Source organism: Corvus brachyrhynchos, unplaced genomic scaffold (genome assembly GCF_000691975.1).
Source record: "Corvus brachyrhynchos isolate BGI_N302 unplaced genomic scaffold, ASM69197v1 scaffold11, whole genome shotgun sequence".
Taxonomy (NCBI): Eukaryota; Metazoa; Chordata; class Aves; order Passeriformes; family Corvidae; genus Corvus; species Corvus brachyrhynchos.
The window spans coordinates 3,808,221-3,834,796 of NW_008236965.1; the positions used below are offsets into that span (position 1 = coordinate 3,808,221).

At 39.9% G+C, this 26,576-nt stretch overlaps 1 long non-coding RNA gene across 4 annotated transcripts in view; it reads left to right on the forward strand.

The window, feature by feature from the left end:
* The first annotated feature begins 24,028 nt into the window (after positions 1-24,028).
* The window catches only part of LOC108445257, a 69,741-nt gene continuing 67,193 nt past the window's right edge, over positions 24,029-26,576 (forward strand). For all 4 annotated transcript variants that reach the window (XR_001860058.1, XR_001860059.1, XR_001860057.1 and 1 more), the window contains exons 1-2: positions 24,029-24,068; positions 24,933-25,040. This is a non-coding gene — a long non-coding RNA (uncharacterized LOC108445257). The remainder of the gene's footprint in view (positions 24,069-24,932; positions 25,041-26,576) is intronic.

The following is a 26,576-nucleotide window of genomic DNA, read 5'->3' on the forward strand; positions in this document are numbered from 1 at the left end:
ATGAGATTTCACCACAGCATAATGTCCCACATGAAGAAAAGCTGTCTACCCCTGTACTGTAGTGTCTCTCATTTTGACCAGAATAAAGGAGATTTTGTTCCCATGTCATCAAATTTGCTTCAGTTGTTGGGTCTGAGGTGATCCAGAATAGGAGCTTCTGTAGTGTTTTTCACCAATCTGCAGAGCTTTGTGCCTTCATGATGATGTGTTTCATCCCCACTCCACACTCAGCACTCCTGACAGCATGCTGGTGAAAGGCACAGTGCTGACAGCTACTGTAGAGGCTGGCAGCTGCATCCAGCCCAAATTGCTCTTCTTGTTTGCTGGGACTGGGACTGAAAGTAGTGGGCTGAAATTAGAGAAAGGAAAGGGGTTTTTGTTCCTCAGGAAAAACTCTATAACTTTACAGTTGGTGAAACAGAGCAGTTGACTGCTGGCAGATCCCAAAGAGACCCCAGCACAGGAGGGTTTTGGGAAGAGGTCAGACTAACATCTCTCAGAACAGGTTTAGATGGAGATCCTGCCCTGAGGCAGGGGATGCTCTGGGTGACCTACCAGGCCCTGACAGAACTATTTTCTGTGAATCTGCTTGAGGGTTTTCTTGTTGCCATTTCTGTGGCTCCACAAAATGTCAAGGAGTTTCCTTCTACTCATCTTTACTTAACTCTTCATCCCCCTTTAAAAGCTCATGCATTGTAATGTGACTATGTATGTTTTCAGAAGTGCTTAGTTTTACTGACAAAATATTTATTTATAACTCTTAAAGCTCACTTAGATTAATGCCTGGATTCTTTCTATTTAACATCTAATCAAGAAGCTGGACATTTTCTGTTATCCCTTCCACAAAGCTGGATTTTGCATGGAATCTCAGAAATGCATTAATTTCACTATAACTTCTTTAAATTTTTAATGCTCTTGTCAGCTAATCTGTCTGATAGCTTAATTACTCTTTCAATCTTCCCAACAGGCTGCAACAGAGTACAGCTTCTGATAATTTCTGACCTTTCCTTTTTTTTTTCCCTAATTAATTCCATTTAAATTGGGAAGTTTGGGTTTTTTTCTGAAACTTTGCTTCACATGCAAATGGATATTGTCAGTTATTTTTTTCCCTGAACATCTCAGGCAATATTTCCTTAAGAATATTGGAAAATATGATCAAGAAAATAGTGGTTTAAAATGGGTGCAAGACTAACTGAAAAGCCCTTCTGAAAGAGTGGATATTTCACTGTCAATATAGGAGGGCATTTCCAGTGGGGTCCGACCTGAATATGAGTCTATGAAATATTTTCAGTGATGATCTGGATGATAAAATACACTGTATGCTTATAAAAGCTGAGCATGCTACCAAGCTAGCAGGGGTTGTGGGCACATCAAAGGACAGGATCAGAATTCAAAATGATCTTGATAAATTGAAGGGCCTGAAATCAATAAGATGAAATTCAATAAAGACAAGTGCAAAGTGATACACTTAGCAAGGAGAAATCAAATGCACAAATACAAAATGAGGAATAACTGGTGAAGCAGCAACTCGGCCAGAAAAGGTCCTGGGGGCATTGTGTATCATGAGCTGAATATAAATCAGCAACATGATCCTGCTTTAAAAATGGCTAATGACATTCCCAGATGTATTAATATACAAGTTATTACAGGAAGTAGTTGTTTTCATTTACTTATTTACTTGATACTGGTTAGGTCAGTAACAAACCACCAGGTTCTACTCTGAACAGCAAGTTTAGTGAAAGAGTAACATAGCAGAGAAGAAAAAAACAAAAAAGACTAGAGAACTGCAGAATTTAACCTATAAAGCAAGACTGAAAAAAATCTATTGTTTCTAGTGAGAACAAAGACCATTTTAAAATATATTTTAAAAACCCTTTGCAGAAACCACAGTAAAATGAATTGTTTTGCCAATTGAAAGAGACAGGAAAAGTTGCTGTTGGCTTAATTTTGCAGAAACAGAGACTCAAACTTGATATTAATAGAAATGAAGGGACAATAGTTCAGCACCGTATTGTAGAATATCCTTATTTGGGTAAGTGGTATTGTTGGAAGCTTTTAAGACCGATTGGAGAATTAATTTCTAGTGCTGGCCTAGGTGTACCTATCTTACTTCACAGTAGGAAAATTAATTGAATAACATGTCTTTTGTTCTTTAACATAATATGAGGCAGCACTACAGAACTCCACTTTCAATTCTTGCTTTAGTAGTTGTCTCGCTCAGCTATTAATTTCAACAAAAAACCCTGAAGATGGGGCATGGATTGGAAGTGCCCTTTTTGGAATTGCATTGATAAGATGCTGACACAAGGGTCAATTACTTTCTGAGCACACATTGCAATACCAGACAAACACAGAATAAAGCCCTAATTCCTAGCCCACTGGATCTACAATTTGAGAGCCCAAAGGAATGCAGATCCATAGAGGTGCAGAAGGACTTCAGGAGATAATATTAATCAACATTGCAGTGGTACAAGCACAGGAGCAGTGTATTTGTCAGTTTTTGTAGGTTTTGCAGCCAAGGAAGATGTTGAAGTAGGATCTGAAGGGAAATAACAAAGTACTTTTGCCAGGTAGTCTTTTCCAAGCACTAGAATAGGAAAAAAAAATAAACTAATTTTTTTATAAAATATGAAAGGCTGGTGGGAGGTTGGTATTCAGGCCAAAGAAGAGTGTTTTTCTGTATAAAGGATGGGAAATGATAGATCACGGAAGGAGACCCTGAGAAGAAAGCAGATATTGGTACTCTGGAGGGTTAATGAGGATTTACAAAGACAAGGTTGCTATTGTTAATACGGCAGGTTGGGAAAATTGGACAAAATGATTCTGAATGGATGAGAGTTAGAAAGGCTGCTTTAGCTCGAGATGTGAGGTGACAGCTTAAATCCTGGACAAGGCAGTATCTTTGACAAAATGTGTGGAAGAGTCTTGCATAATCTTGATGTGACAACTGAGAGAGACTTCAGGTAACACCGAATAACAAGAATAATTGACAGGCAGGGTAATGAAATTGTCAAAAGCAAGAGAGTGAGCAGGAATATTTCTCTCAAAATACTGTGCTTGGATTGGCAGTGGAAAATCCCAAACTGGATGCCAGGGAGACAGGTCAGATCTGGGACAGAGAATCACGCTTCTAGGTCATATTCCCTAACCTCTCTTTCTGCCCCTTCATACAACTAAGGCAATTCGTCATCTGCAGAAACATTTCTGGAGATGCAGACAGAAAGTGCAGAGGGACACCCTACATAGGACCTGGAGGGAACATAAAACAATTCCCTGGAGAGTAGAGATAAATTGTAGTAGGCACGGGAGAGGACAGATTAAAAAGAGCCAGATAAAATCAAGAAGGATGACACAAGGTATATGACACATTAACTTTGCTACAACTCAGTACTATGTTCTAGTAGGGACAAGTATGTGACAGCCCTCTTCCCAGAAACTGAAGCCCTAACCTGCTGGGACCATGAATTTTTTGCCATCCAAACCAACTAAGTGTATTTCAACTTCTCTTCTCAAGGCTGGGGGAGGCTTTATAAATCTTTCAAGTGACCATCTGTTACCAAATGCTATAATTTTTGCACATCTTGCTCAGGTCTGTACATAGCCTCTTTCATAATTAACCAGTGCATAAACTCTGTAATGCATTTCTGGTACTCCTCAACTTGTGACAAATGGTGTTTGCCTGGAGATGTCAGCTCCTGTATCTCCAGGATTGCCTGACTAGAGAAAACCACTGCCCAGCACCGAGCCCATGGCTGGCTCTGGAACAGGCAAAGCCCCTCTGCTGGAGTCTCAGCAGGGCTTTCTGTTACCACCTGAGCCAGTATCTACATTGCAGCTTTGTGTGACCAGGTGGGAATGACAAGAAGACACTCAACCCAAAAAGCTCCTTATCTAAGCAGAAAAGGTGCTGATAAGGCAAAGAAGACTGGTTGTGACAGAACCTCCAGAGACAACATGGTGAAGTTAAGCACAGCTTGCTTGGGTTATGTGACTTTCTTTTAACTGCCTTTATTATTTTCAGAGCGCTACTCAACATTTCCTGAGGAAAAGACTAATATTTATTGTCTGAAGTGTTACGAAATTATCCTGATTTTATGGCTTGAGCAATGAAGATATACAGTGGGTAACATTTACTCTCTCAGAGAGATCTGGAATTCATCTGTAAAATAACCATTCTCTTTCTACATTATTAATAGATTGCTGCTATTCCTAATATTTTTTAAGTTTATATGGTTTTTTAATTTGAAAATCTGGGGTTTTTTTTAAATTTCTCTTGACAATCTCAGATGTCTCTTGCTATGAGTAATGAAAAATTAAACAGTGTGACTGTAGCAAGAGGACATTTAGATCAGGAAGATGAGCTGACTCACAGGGAGTGCGTGCCCTTTTTCCTCTGTCGTGCTTTCCACAAGGCCTCCCAGCACCACCAGCCCTGGCTTCTCTCCATGGAGAAGAACTCAGCATAGAGACATCTACACGCAGCTAGAAATCTTACAAGGTCTCTCCTTTTTATGTTGGGAAAGTGCTTCTACTTTTACAGTTTCCTATACACTGTAATTTTTTTTAAAACAATCTTAAAATCTGTACTAAAATGCTGCTATGAATTTTATAAATTGACGTCCAAGTCAAGAAATGAGATGACTACTGGAAAGAGAAAGACCTGCCTGTTCCAGCTTGAGGGTCTCTTTTCTTGGTGTAATTTTCTCTATTTCATTACTTATCATTTGAAGATCATAAAATATCTTTTCTTGACCCTTCTGTAATGTTCTCTGTTACACTGAATTTAAGAACTGAGATTACAAATACCAAATAAGGAGAAAGAAAAAGACTCAATTTCATCTCCAGTGGACAGGCTTTATTTCTTCTCACTACTTGCTGCTTTTATTCACCAGTCTAGCTCCAATGACAGTGGAGATTTATATCTGCAGCCATGGCAGAAGAATTGGCCTAGGCACTGAAGGAGATGAATACTTCAGAAACAATGGACAAATAGTTCAAAACCTCACTGTCATTTTTTCTCCATAGCTAATCCATAGAGGATTTGCACTCCCTTCAAGAACAAACTGCATGGAAATATACTCTATATATTCAAGAAATATCAGCCAATATTTGCAACTTCTCAGAAGTTTCTGAGTAAACTGAAAAAAAAAGCTTTATGTTCTCAGCCCTGGAAAAATATCACCAGAGCTTTAAACACAGAACTAGGCTCGCTTCCTCCTTATGTCTTGGGCTAGAACTAATTTAATAGCTTTCTATCAGTGTATGTCTCAGGGGGAAATGTGCATAAGCCTGTCCTTTTTTCTATGCCACCGTTGCATCCCTGGGAAGCAAACAAAGGCAGACCCACTCTGTATCACCTAATGTTCCTTGTCATATGGGGATTTCCACCTCTGAAAGATTTAAGTTTGCTGAGATGCCTGTTCTTGCTGCACTTTTCTCATTTATCACTCTGTGGAGGCATTGTAGACCTCAGGTGCACACAGGCTTGCACTACATTAAAAAAAAGGGTGAAAAGCAGAAGGAGCCAAAGCCATCACTGTAGAACCAGAGCCTCATGAAAAACATGGCCTTTGAGTCATTTTAGATCTGAGGCCAGAAAATACATTTATACAGATTCTGGAGTTTGTAAAAAAAATGTTGAGGTGAAGTTGTACTTTCTTTTCCTATTATTCAAATTTCCAGGACTTAGAGTAACAATCTACATAGCCTGTTTTTATCATGATAAAAAATTTTCAAGATGATTTAAAAAAAAAAATTATAGACAAGAATTTATAAGACTTTTATTCATTTTTAAGTAAATATGTGATTCTATATGACAAGGATTATTGGAACAAACATCAGATGTTAAATGCTAAGTCAATGCTGACTCTGAAAAGAAAGTTAAAATACTAAAAGTAAAATTGAGAAAAAGAAAAAATCATCACTGAAAATCAGAATGCTGTTGTTGAGAATGTTGCATGTATAAAAACACAGCTGCATGTTGCTCATGTGAAAGGGAGATGGAGCTTGCAGTGACACATGTAGATATATCCCAGGTAATACCAACAGTATTTTAACCAATGAACTTTTTATCGTACTATAATGTCTAAACATCATCAAATTGCATAAACACCAATAATTCACATAAAAAGGAGATCTGGGATCTTTCTTATTATTAGTAAAGGAAGTTGCCATAATTTTTTTCATTAGATGGAGTACAGATTTTATGTGTATATTTTTAGCACTTTTTTCTCTCTTCATAAATGCACAATTCTTAAAGCATTAGGATCCAGCCAGAATCTGTTCCTGAACCCACTAAGCAAGAAAGCAAGCACAGAAAGAGAAATCAGAGAACCTTGGCTGTTACTCTGGCACATTTCTAGCCTGCTTCCAGCCTCCTGTTTCCATGGCTATCTGAAGCTGTAAGTGCTACTGCAGTGCGTTGCATCTCCTGAGTGTCTTCAGCTAGATAGAAATGAAGTAATAATCTTTTAAAACAGGTAACAAATGTGGTTAGAACTTGAGGAGAGGGGATAACTCTAATTCATAAATACATACTTTCCTGGCCTTGACCCCAGGAACTGGGAGGTAAACCACAAGGCCAGCTTTTCTGATTTAGACCCAGGGGAAAACACGGATATAGCTTATAGGATTCTATTTAATGACAGGTTCAGGATACAAGCCTTTAATTTACTATATGTATTTACCATTACTTTCAATCAAAATCTAGACCTGATGGATGTGCATCTAGCCTCTTCTTCACCTGTAGGGCTACAGCCTCAAAATGTGAAAGGAGATTAATGGACACAAAAGAAAAAACTCAAAATGCCCCTAGGAAATAGAGTAACTGCAACCCTGGGGCAGCAAGGAAGCAATACCAGATTAACTTTCCTACTGGGAGCAACACACCTGAATTTCTGACTTCTCACCTCAGGGACTTGACCCCCATGGTTAAATGTCACTCAGGGGCTGGCAGTGACTGCTCTCCCTTTCCTGCTACTGTCAGCTCTGCCTTACTGTCTCTGGGCTACCTCTCTTTGTGGGAAGGGCTGATGCCTTTCCTGGTCTTAAAATCAAGAGTCGTACATGGTTAGAAGGGGAAAAGGGATTTTACCTTGGTATTTATTTTAAGGATCCTTAGGTGCACATGTCCAGGTCATATGCATCGAGATGCACCCTGCCAAGTCTGCCCCCAAAGATTGGGTATAACATTATAGGTTTTACTAATCAGCATATCTATCAAAGATTCCCCAATGAGAGGCTCAAGTGAGCTCCCCTCCCCAAGGAACCTTCCCCTGGATGGTTCTATCTTGGTTTACAGAATGTGTTCTGGAGAGGACCTTTGGGTCTGGGGCACACTGATCCCTAGCTATGAAGCTTCTAAAATGTTTAGTCTCTTAGCTGAACAAACAAGTCCAAGAATGTAGGCAAAAAGCACTAGGAATACAGAAGTTGTAAAAAGGTATAACAGGGGTATAAAAGAAAAGGCAAAAAATCTTCATGGCATCAGGGCCACAGTCACTTTGCTGAGGCTCTTCTCTCCCCACAGCTCCCTGAGCCAGGACTCAGGGAGCACTTGTGGCAGTACAACAAAAAAAAACACTTTATGCAGCCTAGGGAAGCTGAGTTGTCACAAAATCACCATCATGCTTAATGTGAACTGACCAGGGAAATCTCTCAGTGATTCGGCCTGAATGAGAAAGGGTGAGCTATCCAAGGTGAGCAAGCAAGGAAATGTAGGTGAAAAACAAAACAAGCCACCTTTTTAGCAGTATGATTTACTTTGAGCATTCTAGAGCTTGGCACCTATTCCAGATGCTTTTTCAGGAATATTTCCCTCTTGTTCATAAATGGTCAGAAGATAATTGTCACACTTATGGAAGTGTTTATTCCTCTTAACAGAAATATCTACCCTGTGAGCATTTACCTTTGAGCTAGCTGGCTGCACTTCTTCTTGGTCTATGGAGGGTAACAGGCATGCTGCAGGTCTCATCCCTCCTAACCAAAGGAAGGGGATCTGAAATGCCTTGTCTGGACCCTGCAGGAGAATTGCTCATTTTTTCCACTGACTCTAATGGGAGACATATACAGTGAGATCAGGTTAGTGGCCTACAGTGTAGACATCTCTGTTTGTACAGATCAATCCTCCATCAAGAAAAACGCTGACTTTTTCTGTTATAACAAATTTGATTCCTCTATCCCATCTCTCTCTTGACAAGCAAAACACCTTGTCAAAGGGAAGGTTAAGATAGAAGGTAAAAACACAGGTGGAAATTATGTTGGTGTAAGGATTAATTTGACTGTAAGATAGCAGCATAAAATTACTCCTTGCAGCATAGCAATAAACACAGTATTTTTCATACATTTCTGAAATATTCTACTGATTTTGCTGAGGACTACCATAGATTTTGGCTGGCTTTTCCATTTCATAGTTGTGATTCCTTGAATTTTTTACATTGTACCCTTGCTCAGATATTAATGGAGCCCTAGTGGCAAGTATTCAGTAGCCCAGATGAGGTGCCAAAGGTTAGTAATGACTTTTGAACAAACACTGCTGAAGTGGCAGTGTGTAGTTGAAAAGACACAATTTCTCCCAGCAGTTCAATATTGTATGTTAACTTTATATGCAGAGAACCTGTGGGTGTCTTTTAATTTGTCAACAGCATGCAACAGAGCACTGCCATTTTGTACGCTTGTGGGAAAGTGTTACTGTAGTGGTTTGGCAGAAACACCAATTAAGTGTACTGGTTTGGTTCGAAATATCCATTACTTACTTATTTTCCTTCTGTGAGATAAGAATTAGGAGAAAGCAAAGCAGGCACAAAACTTAAAAGAATATAAAGAAGTTTATTAACAGACCTAAAAGAAAGAAAAAAAGTCAGACTAAACTTTCAGAACACTTCTCCTCCCCCCACCTTTCTCCCTTCTCCTACTGACAACGTAAAAAGACAACCCTTGAGATTTTTTCCAGTCAGTTTACCACATCTATAATAATCTTTTCCAGTTCACTTAGGGAGAGGAGTCTCTCTTGCTTATGCTATGGAGACATCTCCACAAGACACAGTTCTCTCATGGCTTCAGTGTCACAGCGAGACAGCCGCCCGGGTTGGTTCTCTGCTCGCATGTGAAAGTCCCTTCCCTCGACTTACAGTTTTCCCCACAACTGCTTTCGAGGGTTCAATCTTGAGCTGATGGGGTACCATTTTAAGGTTGAGCTGTTCAGAAGCAAAGGTTCTCTTCACCTATCTCTGGGAGCATCTTCATCTCTAGGAATAGAGGTCTTGTTCTTCCCTGGGAGCAAGGGTCTTCATCATTTTCATCTCTGTTCAAACTTCTCATCAAATCACAGCTACTTCAACAGTTGTTTATTTCAGCACAGGTACTTTTGCTCACAATTACAGTCATTTGCTTGTTTCAGCACAGGTACCTTTGCTCACCATTGCAGTTTGAATGCTCCACCCCCCATGCTTCATGAAATTACAACAGGTACTCTGATGTATCATAGTCCATCACCATAGCTTTACAACAAAATTCCAGCTTCTAGGTTTGAAGCATCTCCTCTTTCACCTCTCTCGGGGTTTCAGCTCTTCCTTCTTCACTGACTTTGGCATCTTTATGGTGTTTTCTTCACATTCCTTTACCTTTCCTCTTCCTCTGCAGGCTTCATCTGTTCTGGTGAATCTTACAGCACTATGAGAGTTAATCTCACCCAGGCCTTGCAGCTGGAATTCGCCTTTTGCTGTTGGTCACCTAATTTCTTCCAGGTGACAGCCGGAGCTCATTTTGGTGTAGCATTTTATTTCAGCGGCTGCACTGGGAGGGGCTGGCCGAGCCATGGGGCCACCTGCACGGAACAGGGCTGCGGGTGGAACAGGGCTGCGGGGGCTCCAGGGTGGCTGTCTTCTGGCCAGCCTGGCCTGCACTGAGGGGGCTGTGCCGGGTGTCCAGAGAGCAGAAGCGGCTGAGATCTCAGCCAAGCCCCACCGCGGCTGACCCAGCCAGGCCGCACCGAGCAGGGCCCAGCGCGGCCCCGCTGGGCCACGCCGCGAGTCCCCAGTTGCCTGTCCAAAAGCCAGAAGAAAGAGAGAGCTTTCCTGGGGTTTGTTCATTCTTAAATGTGGATCACAGAGGCGTGTCAAGCTTCTTAAGTGGCTTTAAAAAGTTGCCAATATTCAAACTAGCCAGTTGATTGGTTCTATTGCGTCTAGAGGAAGCTGTAAGCACCTCTTTGCAAAGAATCACTTCCGTGGCTGATGGAGCCCTCCTTAACTAAAAACCCAAACTATGCTAAACCATGACAGTTACTTCAACCTAATTGACTCTTTTTGCTGCATGGAAATTATTTACCCAGAAATACAACAGTGGAGGGTCAATTTGCTTTCGATAAAAGAATCCAATTACTTGGGATCTTTTACAGGATGAAGACATTGCATTGTAGCTGTAGTTCCCCTCTATTGTTAAGGCAAAAATCATGCTGTACTGAACAAACTCTCCTAAGCTCTTACTTTCTTTTTGGTTGTTTTGTAGGGCAAGAAAGGAGGGCTGTTCAACAAAAGAATGGGAAAAGGAAAGTTATTCAAAATTGGTCAGTTTAGCTGTACATCAGTCAGATGAACTGAGGAATGAAAACTACACAAGTACTGAATTTCTTTTGAAAGAATTGAGTTTATATTGAGATTTGTCTTGACATTTAAAAGTTAAGCTGGAAGGTTGAGTCTGTGATACCCTTACTGTAATTCATTCTGCTTTTAGAAATCCATAGGAGAGCAGATCAGGTATTACATGTCCATAGAAAAGAAAAAATTAGGACTTAGTTCTAAACCAGGAAAAAAAAAAAAGGAGTGAAAAGTTTCACAGACAAATAAAATTAATGTCAATTCCAGATACATGGTGGCACAATTCATCAATCAATTTGCTTGTAAACAAGGAGGAACTATCAAGGAGATAAACAACAGTCAACATGGGTTTATTAGGAACAGATTACAAACCAACTTCTCTTCCGTGGTAGCAGGACAGGTTTTGTGGTTGGAAGAAAAGCATACAGGATTTACATTTTGATTTTTGCTGCCCTTTTGAATCCATCAAATGATAGTTTTGTAACCAAGCTTGAGAAACTTTCATGATAGAACCACAACAACCATCAAAACTGGTTGGAAAACAGTAATGTAGAAATAGCTGTTGGCAGCCACGTCAAACCAGAGCTTGTTCAGAGAGGGGCTTGGTCCTGCCTGGAGTGTGCACAGAATTTGTGTGCAGCAGGAGGGACTAAAATCCCCTGGTTATGTACCTTGAAGTCAACAGGGAGCTCAGAGGAGCTGATGAACAGAAACAGAGACCCGTGTGTGGGATGGTGCAGCACAGGAGCATCAATAATAAGCCATACCAAGAAAGACACAACTTACACCAGCATCTCTGAGGCTTCTTCTACACTTCTGCTTAGCAGTGGCCACAATCTGTCTCTCTCCAAGTTGTCTTGCTCAGAAGTATGACTAGCTGTGCACGTTCATTTGTGTCTTCTGAATGGAAAACCCTGAAACCCACCAGTTTTCTAGTTACAATAGGATACCTGTATCCCTTTCTTCATTTCCTATACAAAGATCTGAAGATATTTGGTTTTTTAATTCATACCTACAATGTAGACTTAACATACTCATGTTGTGGATAGTTTTCTCTCCCTAAACCATTTCCATAACTTTTTTCATACCCTAATAAAAGTTAGAAATGGCTAAACAACTGAAGATCAAGCACTTTCACAGTCCTAATCTGCAATTAGTATTTGGAAGACATTGTAATGTACAGTGGAAAAAGCTGTGTCCTTCCTGGAAATCATTTGTACCTGAGGCATCAGTGAATTTTCCTTTGTTGTTATCAGCAGTTACACCACAAACAACCAGAACTGTTTTCAAGTTGTAAGCAGTGAACAATCATGTATTTCTGAAAATTTTCTGATTTTTTTTAATTAGGAAGAGATATACAGCTACTAATTGCTTCTTTTTTAATGTTGTTCATGCATTGCTAACAACAAATTAATGTTGCTTCCAAGTATTTTAAGTTTGCATAGAAATAAAAAATTCTGTATTTTTTGAAAATGACAAGGTATCAGAATTATTTCTCCCCATAAATATGAAAAATAGAGTTTTCATGAGCAGCAGATGGAAAAAGAAATGAGATTGCAATGCAAGAGTGGAAGATTGAATGTAGGTCTCTGATAAACTTGCTTGAAACATGCACTGGATATTATTAGGATATCAGCTGTCTTCAGTGAAAATTCTATCCTCAAACTATAAAAATTTTTTCATAACAGATACATATTTGTAAAGGTTTTAATTTCAACAAACCAGAACATTTTTGCATACTTCAAAGAGTAATGGTCACAAAGTAAAACACAAGAAGTTCCACCTCAACATGAGGAAGAGCTTCTTTACATTGAGGGTGGCAGAACAGGCTGCCCAGGGAGGCTGTGGAGTCTCCCTCTGCGGAGACATCCAAAACCCACCTGGACACATTCCTGTGTCACCTGCTCCAAGTGACCCTACCTTGGCAGGGGGTTGGACTGGATGATCTCCAGAGGTCCATTCTAGCTCTAACTATTATGTGATTCTGTGATTCTGTGATTTTTAAGAAAAGAAATTAAAAAGCATTCCTAAGCCTTTCTAAGGTTGGGACACCTACACATAACAGTTGTTAATATATAGCACATTCTATTTTGAAAATAGTCTGCAGAATGCACTTTGCATGTCCCTGTTTTGTGTCTTTATGCCAATTATAATTCACATTACAATAATGTAGATTACATTGTCCTTGGGCCTCAATTACAATTGTCCTTCCTAATTACAATTTCATTATACATCCATACAGTGTATGTCCTTTTCCCCATAAACGCCATTGTCCTAAGTTCATTTTAGGACCATACTCTTTTTGATCACCAGATGGTAATATTCTGGGCTATACTGACTCCTGATCTAATTCCATCAACCTCTTTGTTCTTATTCAAGAAGCATCCATGAGGCCTCTTCTTATTTTATCTCCTATTTGCATTATTGTAAAAATGATGAGCATAAACGCAATTAGAATTTCCCTTATAGTAATGCAGGCATCTCCTTCAGCTTTCTATTGCATGAATGCCCCTGGGCTGATCCCCCTGTTTTAGTAATCCAAACTATGAGCTGGGAATCTTCCAGCTGCTCATCCCATGAGCTGACAACGACACCAGCAGATGCGTGTCTTTTTTTGGGCTCTTTGTAACCTGATGAGTTTCCTTCCTCTCATTCTGTAAGGAGCAGACAGCACATTTTAATTGCTTTATACCCTTCAGAATTTGTGCTCCCATGGTGTGTGAAGGTCAGTGCAGAAGACAGCCAGCACTAATACAGAGTGCAGTATCTTCGTGAGGGGAGTTCTGGGCAGAGTGCTGGTCCCATCAGAAGGGCAGCAGGGGTTTTTGTGCATCCCTCTAGTTCACAATGCACTGGATCCTAATGAACATATCACAGCATAGTGGGTCATGCCATGTGTCTGCTTGGGTCAAAGACAATCCTCAACCCTACGAATGTGAACATGGCTCCCGTGGCAGATGGGCCATGGGTAGATGGGAGAGTTGTTTGTTCATCATCACTGCCTTGCATGGTATTTGTGACCAGGTCTTTGCTTTTTTTGTGGGCACAATGCTGTGCCACACTCCAGATGAACTGAGTCCTTTGGTAAAGCACTCAGGAATCTAAACAGAGCTGTCCCAAATGGGTTTAGTGGTTTTTGAGGGATCCCTTTTATATTCAAAACAAGCCAAATTCACCAAAATGAAAGTGTTTTGTAGGAGTGCTATAAATTCTAAAAAATTCCCATTGCTATTTGGGTATAAATGTGGACATGTGGTTACATTGCAAATGCTTGGAGCTAGGAAATAGCTGTTTCAGAGACACAGTAAATAAGTGACAATTTGAAATTCTCTGCTTTATTTTGAATAAGGTCAAATTCAGTTGCAGATGTACACATCTAGGCATATACCTGCATTATCATAAAAGCGTAGGAGCATAGAGAACACTTTGTGCATTTTCATTTGTGTCTTTTTAATTGAAAGATGGATACAAGTAAAACCAATAAAGAATGAAAGTGATATTCTATTTCAGTTAGCCTTTGATATTGAATAAGCTAAAATCATTACCTCTTTCAATATTAATATGGTGTCTGAGCTCACAGTCTGTTACCAGGAGTGTGCTTGGAAGGTGTTGTAAAACACGATGTTCTTTTCTTACTTTCTTGAGATTGTAAACACTCTTTGTAAAACAGATTAGCATTGCATAACCTTTATTTTTGTTCACTTCTCTGCAAAGGATTTGACCCATTCCAGAAATATAAAATGCATTTTTTTTGATCAAAATATGATGGTATATTGTGTTCTTCAGCAAGGAGAGGACCCCAAACCATGCTATGTGCAGGTGAAATGAAATTTTAGTCTTACACAAACTCTTTACAAGGGGCAGGCCAGGGATTAGGGCATTCTCTTGGGTTGTTTGTGACACGGAACACAGACACACAAGTGTATTTTCATATCCTTTACTATAATTTTCTATACCCCTCTGGTGAGTACTCATAAATCAGCTCCTTTAATCTGGAGCTCCTTTTATCAGACTTGAACCAACATGTCAGCTTGCGTCCAAAATCTCTGAGCTTAATGGCCATGAAACCAGGCTCTGTTTTGCCACCTGCCACTCTCCTGTAGACAATATTTCCAATGTGATGACAGTATCACCTCATTCCTGACTAAACGCCGCTCTCATTCTGCCATAAATCCAGCTGTTTCCTAACCTTGTTCTTTTCCTTTCCTGATGAAGTTCTGTGTGGTTTCCACTATATCAAAACAGAAACGCCCAGGGCCCTCTCAGTCAGCTCCCATTTTGATTACTGCAATTTGCCCTTCTGCAGTTCCCCAGACACTCACCTCCCCATCCTACACTGACTGCTTCCTCCAAAACCAATTTGACTGTTTCCATCTCACACATCTCTGCCCTCAAGTTTCAAGAATATCTTCATGCCAAATTTTAACTGCTTCCCCTTGTGTCTACACATCTTTGCCCAACTGTATGGCTGAAGTAAGAAAGCAGAATTTCAGCCCTCCTATAAGCAGCCATCTCTAGCTAATTGACTAAAGCTAGGTTGGGATTCTGCTTAGCTTAAAAAGCATAATCATGTTACATTTATTTATATTATCACCCTGGTAATACAAGTTACAGAGTTTATAAGCTGTTGCATCCAGCTGCACCTGTTCCTGTGTTCACGTAGTTTTACACTACTGCTGCCTTTCCCAGTCAGGTATGTCTTGACAAAGCCATTTATTCATCTGAGTGACTCAAGCAGACATGGGCCAAGAAAGAACTTTAAATACTCCCATTATAGTGCAGGATGAGTAATAGAACATAGTTTATGCTTCATTTGTCAGTCACATTTCTGGAAATCCATTCTGTTCCAGAAAGTTAGACATGAATCCAGATGCAGCAGGTGGAGCTTCATTTTACGTGCCAGCAACTGGCGTAACAAGGAGGATTTGGGAGGTGTAAATGCCATCATAGAGAAGTGTCACGTAAGTTCTTCTGCATTGCTAACAAATGTTCACCTTTTGCTCAAAGTGATTTCATTGAATTGCCACAAGTGAGGAACTAAAGCAAACTTTCCCCCAAGGAATAATGATTCAATGTGCTTCATAAACCAAAGTGTAAAGCCTGAAGTAAAAACATTAGACAATATACTCTCTTCCTGTGAAATACATAAAATACTCCTCAAAGGAATACTATCTCATCTATGCTTATATCTATTTTATCTGGAGAAGGTGCTTCCCTGTTTTGGGCTCTATTATGCAGGTACGCTGTGTAATTGAGCCAGCTTTCTTCCAAGTCCTTTTCTAAATGAAGCATCTTCTGTGGCATTTTTTGGCCAGCTATGCAGGCTCAGGGTTGCAAGAATATCTTCTGCATTTTGTGAAGGAAATCAGAATTTTATTACATTTATGCTTAAAAAAGAGAGAGAAAGAAAGAAAGGAAAAAAGAAATTTGGGGCATTAGACTGATGATGAAAATAGATCCATCACATTAAATGAAAACATTAATTTTTGCAGGACAATCAGGCTAAGGGACAACATCTCCTTGAAGACCACAGGCTTTCTATCAAGCAAGAATTTAATTTTCAGCAGCTTTTGACACCCACCACCCAGGGAAATATGCATATGTTTGTTTTGATGTTTTTGATGCCTGCCTTCTTTTGTACTCAAGCTTCATCTTCACATGAAACAATTTCAATGTTTGTGGCTGGTTTTGTAAATATGAAGAGCAAAAGCTGATGACCAGAGATCTCTTTCTATGCAAGTCTCCCTTTTACTTAGAAGCAGAGCATGACATATACATATTTGTATGAAAAGTACTTACATAATTGGTTTTTAAACTGTCTATTTTCCAAACATATTTATGAGACACCAGTAGGTCCTAAAAAGCCCTCTCCAATGGTTGGGCTGGCATGTTATTGCTAGGAATGATAGTCACTGATCATCACTTCTGGTGTAGCCTGAATGGTAGTTTGAAATTCTGCATCTCTAGAGATTTGGAGAGAGACAAGCTTTTAAAGGTTTTTTTAAAATAAGGTATGTTAGCTAAAAACCACTATAGTGTTGGGATGTAAAAGCATTCTTGCCTCCTGTAGAGCTTTGTTTTCATGTAACAAAACAGCCTAGCAGAGATTTTGCAATAGGAAGGGGCCCACAGCATTTGGATTTCTCAGACTAGCTCCATTACTAGACAGCTAAGAAAGTCACTCCTACTGCTCATGTGTATTGTCATTTAGCTATCTTCTAAAATGACCTGAATTACAGGCCTCCCTTTTTTTCCCTTGGACAAAACTGAACTTCTTATATACCTGAAGGGCGTCTATCAAAACTGTGAATATCACAATACGGTCTGGATTTTGATTAATATGTTATAAACAAACAATCATCAGTAATTCAAGCACTCTAACAGAGGGCTGCAAATATCTTTTCCTAAGAGAAGTTGGCAGTTGACAGCACCTCGGATGGAAGAGTGGAAATGAGGGGATCTCCATCATCAACACTGCAAGAGGAGGACCAGCAGATTTTTTTCTTAGTTGCACATATTTTCACAACAGCAAAATTTTGCTGGTTCCTGGATTTCAGCTTTTCCAATTCAATTTCCAAACCACAGTTTATTCATGGTGTGCTTGCAGCAATTCTTTTGGCTTCCATAAACTTGTGACTATTGTTATCCAAGTTTTACAATTTCTCTGCTATTCTGTTACTTGAGGGTAATTTTAGCTACAGTTTTGTACTAGAGTAGTTTAGCTAACTTAAAACAGAGAGAGTTTCTGACTAATATCTACAATTTCTCTCTGCTTAGGTTCTCAAATTCCTTGCATTGCATTTATCTTCTGTATCAACAGCTGCACTTAGTAGACAGTTATGCTTTTCTCATCAGTCAGCTATGGACATGCAAATTTGCCACTTCCGTGTTCTCCTTAGGAGTCTAATTTATGAACATGAAAAAATATTCCCCTAATCTGTAACTGTTTCCAAAATGTATCTTTTTCCACATACAGCTAATACCACAGCTTTCAAGCATCTATCAGAATATGAAAACAGAGCAAAAACCATTTAATGTGTATTTTGCATCTCTAGCCCATCACTCCCTCTCCATCTTCTTGCTACCCATCCAACTACCCAAATGGGGAAATTCAATATATGACTTAAACAGATTTTAAACAGAAAATAATTTTCATGAGGAAGGGAACATGCTGTATTTCTTAGCATAAGCAAGGTGCAAAAAATTTGGACTGGAATATTTGATGCAATGTCTCTATAGACATTCCTACAAAAAATTTTATTGCTTAAGGACGACAACTTTTAATTCAAATATTCCTTACTTCAAGTATTTCTTTTTAGTTTTAGATGACTTTTTTTTTAAGGAGGTATTCCACATAACCCAAATTTGGTTACTATATTTCCTTCAAAGAGGGTGGTTTTGCATAAAAACTAAATAATAAAATCACAGAATCTCTGAATCATGGGGGGGTTGAGGTTATAAGGAAGCACTGAAGATCACCTGATCCAATCCCCAAGCTCAAGCAGGACCACCTATAACCAGTTTCCCAAGACCACAGCCAGATGACTTTTGAATATCTCCAAGGATGGACACCCCACAATGTCCCTGGACAGCCTGTGCCAGGGCTCGGTCATGCTCACAGTGAGTGTTTTCTGATGTGCAGAAAACTCTCCTCCTGTGTTTCAGTTTGTGCCCATTGGCTCTGTCCTGCCTAAGGTCCCCATGGAAAAGAGCCTGGTTCCATCTTCTCCACACCCTCCCTCCAGGCTCTTATCCATAGAGATACCCCCTGAGCCTCGTCTGGGCCAAACTCAGCTCTCAGCCTTTAGCTGTAGAAGAGATGTGCCATCTTTGTGTCCCTTCACGAGATGCTGTCCATCATGTCCATGTCTGTTTTGCACTGGGAAGCCCAGAGATGGACACAGCACTCCAGGTGTGGCCTCACCAGTGCTGAGCAGAGGGGAAGGATCCCCTCCCTCAACCTGCAGGCAGCGTGTTGCCTACCACAGCACAATTCATTGCTGCTGGACAGAATGCTTCAAAGACATATTTTGTAGGTGACATCTTTTTGAGACTTCATCAAATCCAACACCACAGTTTCCTAATCATACAGTCTTTTACTCTTGAGTGCTGTTGACTATGATTTTGCATACAGAAGTGAAGTGACTTAGCAATCACTTATGAGTTTTGTGAGCAAAAAACACAAGCTGCCTTCATACAATACAGAATAGGGTCTGAGTTATCCATTCAAATAAAAAATTATATCAACTGTGGCTCAAATTTTAAGGACACAGTCATTTTATAAAACTGTATTTGGCTTTAAGAAACAAACACAGAGCAAGACTCTAACTAAAAAATATCATGTTAAGAGGAAAAATACTTCATCTAGCCAAAAGAATCAAGTCCAGGTTTTTTGTTACCCATTTTTCCATTTCCAAAATATGGAAAAGCAGAGCTTGCAATAATGAGGTTTATAGATGGTAAACTAGTTGGATTTTTTTCCCCTTTTGTGCAGCTCCTAGTGCAAGATGACTCCTCATCCACTGCCAGAAATCTTACTTGTACAGCTTACATGTATCTCTGGACTCTCAAATGGGAGGTGACAGGCAGGGTCCTGGATGTACCACTTGATCACCAATAATTTTGCTTCACCAACCAACAAAGACTGAAAATCCACCTCAGGGCACAATACACATGGTGTTTCCAGTGGAAACAGGAAAATATCAAGACTGCTCTAAAAGGTAGAGCTCTCCTCTAGGAGTCCATATCAAGTTCTGGCCAGATGAGCCCCAGAAAAAGCTGCAGATATCTAACAATGCAAGTATGTTCAGAAGTATGGAAAATCAGGACAATATGACAGAAAGACTTCATTTATTTATGGCAGAAAAATGAAAGTGGATAGGGCATGTAATTGTTGTTTATAAATAGGTATGGCAGAGGAGAGTGGGGGCCCACAGAAATGAAAAAAGCCTCTAAAACAAACACACACACACAAAAATAGTAACTTTGAGCATTGGCACAAGAACAAACCACTGGAAATCAGCAATAGGATTCTAATGACAAAGGTACTAGAGCAACCTTCCAGTGATAGCAGAAGAACCACTTCTGTTTCTGCATGTAACTTCTCCACATAGTTCTCCATAAGAGCAAATGATCCAGGAAGTCTCTTGAAGGTCAGTAACACCATGGCTACACCTCAGTTCCAGGACTGCCCTGGATGAGTAACTACATAGAGGCTGAAATAGCTCAAGAAGTGCTAGATGAGATATATCTGTGGCAATACAGTTTCCTCCTAAGCTGGTTGCAGTTCCATTCTTAGCATGAACAGATTTTTTATTTCTGGGCTGCAAGTGTTTCAACTAGTTGGATAGCTGCTAACTACCTCTAAGTGCCAGCAGCAGCTCAGCTTAACCAGAGTGAGCAAACGGGTGTCAGTACTAGCAGCCACTAATTCCAGCCAATTCCCACTGCCTTGCCTTGGAGATGAGCAGCTGCCAGCAAAAATGGTGAATAGGCACGAGCCAAAAGTGGGTTACACTTCCAAAGTGCTTGAGAAGTGCCACTCTGGGAAGATGAATTGAAACAAGATGCTACCTTATCCTCACCACTTGAATGCTCTGGGACATAAACCCCATACCTGACACCCTGAGCAAACTGGAGGGAGAAATTGGCTTTCCTCCCTCCTCAACAGCATGTTTGTGTTTCAGCACTGGTAAGAGGACTGACCCTAACACTGCTTAAATCAAGGTGAGCAAGAAATAAAGAACTTCTTTTCTGTGCTCAGTTCCTTTACAAGCTGCAGTTATATTTCCAAATACTCCATTAAAAGATACAGCAATAAATGGTGACCTGTGCAACAGATACGCTGTGCCCATACTTTTTCTCCTCTTATTTGTCAGCACTTTGTAAAGTTAGTAATTTTTTAAATATTTTTTATGTTCTTCACACCCTGCACAATAGCTGATTTTACTGTCAAGCTACATCTAGACTGGCATATATCTGTGTATGATTTAACCATATGTTTTTTGAAGTGATCATCATCATTATCAGTTATTTTCCTTGAATGTGTATCACCTGACACAGAGCTCTACTATTACCCCTGATATGAGTATATCTGAGACGGGTCACTTTAAAGACTAATTCAGAATATCACGTAATATTTCATCTGATGGCACAAAACTGATTTACAATTTTGCAGAAAAGTAATTTTCCCCATTCTATTGCGTGGTTAATAGCTGAGGCCCATAAAGAGTGCCATCAGGACACCATGTCTTATATCTGGCTGTCTTTTAGTGATAGGTTTCTTCTCTACTACATGTGCCCTTTTACTGAATTATCTCTTCATTTCTAGTGAGGTAATTCACCCCATCTCTGTTGTTACAGTTACTACTGGATCTTTCATGTGTTTAATAAAGAGTGGTTTAATTTTTCCAAACACTAAATTTCCCTTATTTCCATAAATGTGAAAATCTTAATCATGTATTTTCTGTACATTAAGCTAAAATAAGTAAATGAGATTTGACAAGATGGAGATGACAGTCTTAAGCCATGCCATCTGGGAACAGTGGGATTTGTTTACAGTTTCATTTCTCACTCCAAATCCTACCACGTCCCAGCATGTAAAGATCCGTTAAGGAACAGTGGCTTCAGCTAAAACATGTTGGATACCCTTGACTGGCCAGCAGAACTGGACAGAGGGCTACAGCAGTGTTGAAAAAACTACAGTTAATTTACAAACCCTCAGAGAGCCCAGAGCTGGAATCACCACAAATTGCATTGATTCTGCATCCTTTTAATGAAGCAGCAATGTCAAATGAAGAGTGGCATAATTATTGTTTGAAAATTCAAAACTTCAGAAAAAGTCTAAGTTGCTGGCAGTCCTGCAATGAAAAAGGGCTCGGGTTTGACTTCTGGTTAGAGTCTTCCTTGTAAAGGAAGAAGAGGTTGTGCATGAGAAGGAAGAGCACATGGAAGAAAAAGGAGACACAATGACACCTGAGGCAGAGGTCAGGTCCTGTTGCTGGACAGATCATTTGATTTCTCTGTGTACAGCAGAGCTGATAATGTCTCCTGGACTGGAGATGGTTTTTTAAAGGAGGTGTTCTCTTTTTCGTCTCATATACATGAAGCTTAGCAACAGAGTGCCGTGACCTTGGTGGAGGCACCTACACACTTCTAGATGGAGGTAGTATTTGCATGGAATTTGCTTTGAAAGGAAATCATATCCTAATAGCTTTATTCCTGTCATTCTGCTCTTTTCTGAGCAATACTAAAGCCCTGAATTTTCTTTGAGTCCTTGAAAAGCCTCTCATTTAGTTATTTAATTTGTGTAATTCTTATGATCTTGGCAGTTGGATGCTTTGCAGGAAAGAAATAATTTAACATTGCATAAGCCACCCACAACAGGTAACAGAAGCTAAATTACTGCTGTTGATGCTATTGAAAACCTTGACAGTCAAATTAACAAAACAAAAAACAAATCCATCAAAAGCTAAACACAGTACATCAAATTTCCTTTATACACTCCAAGCCACAAAACTTGGTTGGATCCAAGTGACAAACTGGAAAAAGCCCTGCACTCATCTTGCTCACTCCTAGGACTAGGCTGTCTGGTGGAGATCCCCCACTGCCAGGCAGCAGAGGTAACAGACACAGACCTGCCTCATAGTTTTCTTGGCTATTTTCTGTTAAACAGTGTAAGCATTTTCCTTCTCTGGAATGTAATGTTGGTACCAGTCCACACGGAAGAAGGGGGTAAGGGTCAGTGGCCCCAGGAAAATGGACACAAGTCATAGGGAGTCATGAGCCTGCACTAGGTCAGGCTGCTGTTTCCCTCATCACTGGCAGGATGTGTGCCCTTCCTAAGCAGTATTCCATGGACCACGTGGCTCTATAGTTCCTGAACACTGGTTTTATGTAATTAGAAAAAATAAGGATATTCAGCTCTCTTGTGTGTACAGAGAACAGTATGTTAACTGATTTAACTAGGCTTGTGTTCAGAACTCTTTAGGAAAATAAAATCTTGCTTTGAGAGACAATGTGATCCTACAAATTAACACTGGGATGAGAAGCAATACATTCAACAGGCTGTTACTGAAATGTCATGTGTACCTGGCCCACATTGGGAAAATCATGAGCCTCAGCAAGATGCAACCTGCCACCCCATCTCAAACACTTCCCCCTCCCAGTTAGTCACCCATGAGGACTGGCCTGATCTTCAGAGGTGTTGAGCACCTGCAGCTCATTCTGACTTCCGCATCTTAAAAACAAATTCCGTGGGAGGTTTGAGTGACTATTATCTCTGAAAACCAAGCTATTTGGATAAAAATTTCATGCTCTTTTTTTTTAAGCTTCTGGCTGCGTTATGCCTTGGTTTTCCCATTTCAGAGATAATAACAGTTTTACCAGCTTCATACAAGCATAGTGTTTGTTACTTAGGAAAACACTAAATAGATATTGGATGTGATTATGTTCTCACTGCTTCTGCAATGAACGTGTTTCTGACAGCTGCTGGTTCCAGAAGGCACTGGGTGAGTTTGGCTTCACAGGCTGCTCTGGGGGCAGAGATTCCCAGCCTGAAACCAGGTGCCACTGTCAGCTGTCAGAGCCACACTGTGGCCCAAGGGCTGTGCAGCACTACCCCAGGCAAAGACCTGCCTATGAAACATTTAAATTCCTATGTATGCTAAACCCAAATAAAACAGGCAGGGATCACAGGAGCCCACAAGTCCAACAATAATTCCATAAATAGTTCAGTTTAGAACTTCAGTCTGCGTGACAGCCATGGAGCTGAAATGTAAGAATATCATGGATACAGAGATCTCACAATATTTTTGTGTGTGAGTATTGCAGAAGTAGCATAACCATGATGTTCTAACAGCAGAACTAAATCAAAGTCTGTGGGGAAAAGTGAAATGTTTCATTAGACTAGTCTGTTAAAGCTGGAATCAACAAAGAAGTGATTGGACACACAGCCCCCCTTCAGGTCTGAAATAGAAACAGCAGCTGTGGATGATTGTCTTGGGGTGACTTTATGAAGTGTATCCCATATCGCTGCCCTATGCCCAGAAATTAATTTTTGTACTTTTCTATGCCTTTAAACTGAGCCTGAGAGGGGGAAGGAAAAACTGAGCAAAACTTTTTCAAAGCAGTTTGCAGCTTGTTCAAGGTCACACAGAGATAGCGACGGTTTTTTTTCAGCTGCGGCAGGAGAGCGAGAGGGAAGGGAAGCACCCGGCTTGCTTTTCTTTCCAGCCAGCTTTCGGCAGGGTTTTTTCCTCAGCTGTTTTTCCTTCGGAGAGTTGAACTTTTGTTTTCCTGGGACTTAGTTTTTTTCCTTTTCTCTCTGCTGGACTGTTTCAACTTCAGAATACATTGGGAGGACTTTCCACCGAGTCCTTGGCCCTGGAGGTGGGCCCACCCCATCCCAGCTCCAAGGAGGGGAGAGAGATCTACAGAAGGACTCTGAAATTTTCCCAGGTTTCTCTCAGCAGGGTGAGGGGTTTTATTATTTAGCATTATTATCCTTTTCCTGTGTGTTTGTTAAATAAATAATTTTTATCTCTTTCACTTTCCTTCGAGGAAAATTTATTTTTCCTGAACCTGGTGGGGGAGGGGTGGTTTTGCCTTCTCTCAGAGGATATATTTCTAAATTTGACCAAATCGGCACAAAGATGAAATTAACCCATTAGATTGTCTGAAACAAAAAGAAAAAAAAGTGTTGTAAGTACCTGTGGAGACAAAAAGCTTATTTAGTACTCTGGACAAAAGTGAGAAATATATTTATCCCTCATCAAGATTAGAGTGATTATGTTGGAGTGGAATGTGTTGAATAAAAACAGGTTTCAAAAGATAATTTAAACTCTTAGTACTTGTGAGAGAGAATTTCTAGTACCTGTTCTCCTGTTTTGGTGTTTCATTTTGTCTCTGTGGATAACACCAAAAATCTCAGGGGTGGTTTGTCTGCACTGAGAGAATTATCCCCCACTGGAAGATGGAAGTTTCCGTCCTTTGTTGACTACATGAGCTCATCCAGGTGCATCACAGTCGTTCAGTGTTGGCTGTTGTGTCTGGGATGGAATGTGGCACAGTGGATGGGCTGCAGAAATGCCATGTAAAGGATCCAAGGATGATTTGGTTGTGAGAAAACGTCTTGTCAAACTCAGTGTTTGCTGTTCAAATACAGCGGTACCTGCTGAGTATTTGGGTAACTTCCTGGGGCTGAAGTTAGTGAGGCTGCAGCTATATGAAAGGAGGAAGTTCTGCTTTCTTTTGACTTAGGACATTGTAAATTGTTAATGATTGACTATATAGGTCCCAAATTATGCTGGTAACAATAGCACTTGACATTATTTTCAGTTCTTTTAACTCACAGCCAACCACCTGCCCAAGGAGCACTCCTGTCCAGGAAAGGACTTCTAAATAATTAAAGTGATGTCCATGAGTGATCTTTTTGCAGCAAATGAGGTAAGGTTTGAAAAACTGAGCAGTGGCTGATTTTCTTCAGACAAGCATATTTATCAGTGAGGGTCTTACCACAACTTGTAAATTGTAGTTTGATATTCATCATTATCTAAGGTGATTTCAGTGGAGTTATATTCAAGAGAGTTTGATGGAGGGGCAATTTTTATTGAATTTAATAAAAATCAATGATGAGATTTATGTTTTCAGTGCAAATGATAAAGATTTGATATATGAGATAGAGCACAGCCTTGGTAATAAAAAGATTTGGATCTCTTTTTATTTTCCTTTACCTTTTCCCAATTAATTTTTTTTTGAGGTAGATCCTGATAAAGTCAAGATGTAATAAAATTATCTTTATGCTTGTATTGTGCTCATTTTTTGAAGAAAATTGACAGAAATGAAGCTACATGGGGTGAGGATGGACTAGATTACATTTGTTTTGCATGGGCTGGAGCACTGAAAGCTGATACTCATTTTGGGGCCATACTGAGGACAAAGCAGGATGCTGTCAGAGTGTGGAACATGGTGGATATGACAGTACTACAGAGGGTAGGAAGTTATGGTCACTAACTGGTTCACTGGACAGAAAATGTTACTTTCTGCACAGTCTTCCTTGACTTTATTAGTCATAGGGTCATCTAATTGCACGTTTGCACTACTTGTGATTTAGGACAGACATTCTTTCTGAGACAGGAAAAAATTATAATGATGGCTGGCTTGTTATTTCTCTTCTGGCTCTCTTCTGTAAGTAGCTGATAGAGCAGTCAGGGAGGGGATTTTGTCTTGAGACTTCAGACTCAACGTTTCCTTGTCTTCTTCTTGAAATTGCCTTATGAGAATGAGTACTAGACTTAACTTCTGGCTTGTTACAGAAATGTGAGGAGAAGAGTCAACAAAGTAATTCTAATTCCCCATACACCAGCATTTTATGTGGTTGTACCTGTAGGAAGACATTTTGGCTTTTGGAGCAGACAGTTCACCTTTGATTAGCAGATTTTTCATTGGCTGAAGATGTTTGAATGGTTCTTTATCAGGTAGAGACTGGGGCAGCTGCTGTTGTGTTGGTTCCTGTGCTCAGTACCTGTCTTGGTTATTTTTATAGCATTTTGGAGTCTTGTAAAATGGTTAGGGAAACTTCAGAAGCACTTCATTTTAGCCTGTTTCTTGTTTTAGCTCATAGTTTTGGAGTGGTTAGTTAAAGGAAATAATTTTCCAGGTTTTTGTAGCATTCTCAGACATAAGTCCTACTGTGTATTTGGCATGGTGAATCTTAGTCAAATGGTTGTTGATAGTCATCTCCTGTACGAGGCCACTGTGCTCCTGGAACAACCTCATGAAGTAGATGAAAATTTTTGAGCTAACAATTTATCACCCCTCCCTCTGCTAAGACACTGTCTCCATTTCACAACCACCAGCTGCCTTTTCTTTTTGTTAATTTAACTTGTTAACATAAAGAAATTAAGTTCAGAGTAATTGCTCTCTACATGCATTTATCTTTGAAGATTGAAGTTTTCATTTCAGACCTGCACAAGGTTTTGC